This window comes from Nannospalax galili, unplaced genomic scaffold (assembly GCF_000622305.1).
Source record: "Nannospalax galili isolate Female #2095 unplaced genomic scaffold, S.galili_v1.0 scaffold398, whole genome shotgun sequence".
NCBI classification, from domain to species: domain Eukaryota; kingdom Metazoa; phylum Chordata; class Mammalia; order Rodentia; family Spalacidae; genus Nannospalax; species Nannospalax galili.
In genome coordinates, this window is record NW_008341813.1 from 74,911 (window position 1) to 78,882 (window position 3,972).

A 3,972-nucleotide genomic window follows, 5' to 3' on the forward strand; every position below is an offset into this window, starting at 1 on the left:
TCACCTTCTCTTCCAGGACTGATGAACTAATAGGGGAACTGTCGTCTGAGGTCTTTTTATTTTATGTACTACTATACTTTCATAGATCCGTTTTTCTGGTGGTGATGCCTCTTTTCTCCCAGGGGGCCTCAATTTTGGGGAAAATATATAGAAAATGAGTGTCTAGGTAGGGACAGTATGAAGTGACTGCCTCCCATCATCTCTTGAGCTATATACATGTGCCTTTTCTGCATGAATCCTCGAAGTTTTCCAATTTGTATATGCCACTCTTCCACTATAATTACCCTTCATATGTAACAAGTAGACTGTACTTAACCATGAAGTGTTCTTTAATCATGAAGTGTTTCCTTGAAATTTGTCTACTGAACTTTCTAAGAGTATTCACTCATTCTTAAATTTCTATCACGACAAGCAAACTTTTTTTTCTCTCCAAGGATCTATGGACAATCTAAAGAGTAAATAAATCAAGGACACATCCCTTTAATAACAGCTGCTATGGGGGTTATGGAATGTATGTGGTAAAAAAGCAGAAGGGAGAATATTTTTAGGAAGAAATGAGACTGACAAGGGGGAGGACGTGAGAGGGAAAGTTGGGTGAATAAGAGCCAAGTATAATGATATGTAAGTATAAACTGTCACAGTGAACCAATTGCTTTCTATGCTAATTAAAAATTTTCTAAAACATGGGGGCTGGAGAGACAGTGGTTAAGAGCACTGGCTGTTCTTACAGAGGGCCCAGGTTCAGTTCCCAGCACTCACATGGCAGCTAACAACCATCCATGACCCTAGTTTTAGGGAATTTGAGACCTTCTTCTGACTTCTGTGGGCACTGCAGCATACAGGCATGCTTACTACATGCAGGCAAAACATTCATACACATTAAAAAAAAATAAAATTTTTTAAAAAAGTTAAAAAATTTTGCAAAATATCATATCCAAATAAGTGTTTTACATTTTGGCTATGATTCTTCAAACACGAATCTCTACAGTGTGCACTGTTTTCAATCTTCCACACTTTGTCCACCCAGTTTTATTGTTTAAAGACTGTAGGCATTCAATTTAAGCCTGTAACATCTGCTCGTGCTTCTATAGGTTTGGAAGCTTACTATTACACCGTAAAGTGATATTCAGAAATCTGTGCTTTGCAGTCATGAAGCTGATCAATGGTTCTTACAAGAAGTAGTATTTCTTTGTCTGCATAGCGAGAGGACTCTGTGTTAACCTTGGACTTCCAATAAAAGCTGATCTTTATAGTAGACTATATAAAAGGGAAAGGGAGGACCAACAACTAGAGGCAAACCAATGCCTAATTAACATACCATTGTCAACATTGCAAACATCATGTTAGAGAGAACATTTATACTTGCAAAAATGATAAGTGATACTTAGAAGGATGTGTATTCATGCTAAGCAGACTCTGAGGACACTTGGTTCTGATACAGGTTAGAAGCATTCAGATGGGGTTGCCAGTGAGTCTCTCATACAGATTCTATGCAACACAAGAAGCATGGCTTTGAGCTCCTTTACTATGTTAGAAGCCCACTGTCAAAAACACTTGGGACAGTTTTATGGTTTTAGGAATCGCTAAAATCACCAACTGTCAAAAGATATAATTGCCACCAATATTGAAAATTTAAGTCAATCCTTTAGAGCCTAATGATCCCAGAAATGTTGGTTTCATGTTAACTGAAGTGCCACTAAAATATTTTTTTCACTTGAGAAAATTTCATTATCCACAAGGGTCTTTATAACTTGCCTATATATAGTAAAAAATTTTTGATTTGTTTATATAAATATTTTCTGAATAGTCCTTGTCTTTTAAGAATCATGGTTATACCTTATTTCAGTTAACATTTTAGAATCTCTGTTTACCCATTATTATTTTACTCTTATTTCCACAGTTATCAACGATCTCCTTTTTTATGGCTATCTGACCCAAACTAAAATTTGCAACTAAAATACATGACAGGATAGACTCCTTACACTTACTCTCTAACTAACACACAGAATTAATGCCTTTGTTGCTTTTTTAAAAAGTTACATATCATTTAATCTGTTAAGGGACTAGGGAGATGAATCAGTGGTTAAGAGCACTGACTGTTTTCTCAGAGGACCAGGGTTCAATTCCCAGCACCTGCATGGTGGCTAACAACCATCTCTAACTCTAGTTCTAGGGGATTCGATGCCCTCTTCTGACCTCTGTGGGCACTGCACAACATGGGTGCCCTGACATACATGCAGGCAATACACTCATACACATAAAATAAAATAATGAATAAAATATTAAAAGTTGTTAGATTTTTTGTATCTTTAAAAATGATCTCCTTTCACAGAGAATCTAAGCTTGTTTGGGACTAAGTATTCAGCTAAGAAAATGATGAAGCATGACTAGTCGCTTTTGATTCTAGAGCTGAAAAAACGTAAAGAGCAGGAATTATACCATGCATGAAGAAATGGAAAATACCATTAAAAAGACAGATGAAGTATGGGCCATCTTGTTCCACTTTACCCTGGCATCCTTTTGGGTAAATTGTTTAATGCACTCAGGCAACCTGGTTCCACAGTTCAAGTGTTCACCATCATCCCCCCCACACACACACACATATCCTTCCAGTCATTTAAGCTTCTCTCACACTAATCTGTTCTATTTTGTTTGTTTTTTGAGGCAGGATCTCCCTGGAGCTCACTGTGTAGACCAAGCTTGTCTGGTTCTCACAGAGATCTGCCTGCCTCTGCTTCCCAAGTGCTGGGATTAAAGGCATGTGCCACCATGCCCATCATCATTAATCTATTTTTTAATTGTATCAAGGTCTCTATCCTCTTGTCCTTCAAATTACTCATTCCTATATCAGTGCATTAATTATAGTAATGCCTACAAAACACTGGATTATTAACAAAGGCCTGATCATCCAATTATAGTTAATCAATCTCAATTAGGCTCTCAAATATCAGCAAATATTTTTGTGTACTATTTTCTTTGAAAAGTTATTACTAACCCCCTTCAATAGCTCACTTGGTAGAGTGGAAGACTGTATGTGATTAAGAAAAGTCATTACTTTCCAGAAGGAAATAGCTGCCATTCAACATTAAATTTATAAACTTGCTCAGCCAACAACATTCTTCATTTGTCAAACAGAAAGTAAACACAGAAAAAGAATTTCAACTTGGAGGAAAATAGTATTTGTCAGACCTTGAAGTGTTGCTCATCAAGAATTATAAAATATCTCCTGCAAGATGTCCCTGTTCCCCAATCTGTTTCTTGTCTTAGTAACAGTTAGTAAAGCCAGACTTTGGTAAAAATGACAGTTCTGTATGTCTACATCAGGGGTTAGAGGAGGTTTGCATTTCCTTACACTTTAGGTAAGTCAAAACTCATTCCACAATTAATCCATATTCTGCTTACCAACATACAATACCCTCTGTCCTCTTGGCCACACAACTTTTCTATGAAAAGTTCCATAAAATAATACAATTTAAGTCTACAAAAAGCTAATGGTAGATCTGAAGATCTATCTCACCTTCAGAGGACTTCAGAGCTAATCTAATCATATATCACATTTTTATTTACTATTGTTACTGAAAAAATATAACCTTCCCAACCAGAATTGATCATCATTAATCATCAATATTCTTGTCATCAAATGGATATAGAATCTCACAGTCATAACCATCCTTACCAAAATCTTTATACTGTGCTCTTTAAAATTCATGGCCACTGTCAAAAAATTATTTTCTTTGAAACTATACTTCAGTATCTCCCTCTCATAAAACCTGGGCTGCACCCTGAACATCTTTCCTTGTGCACAGACAGATGAAAGATGCTCTTATGCATGTCTTTGCTCACAGACTACATATCCTGAAAGTGCAGTAGGCACTAGATCTTGCTCTCTACTATGTGGTCCAGAGAATATTTCTCTTTCCACTCCAAAACCACAGCCCTTGCCAAACCACCAGCCACCAGATCATTCCATTT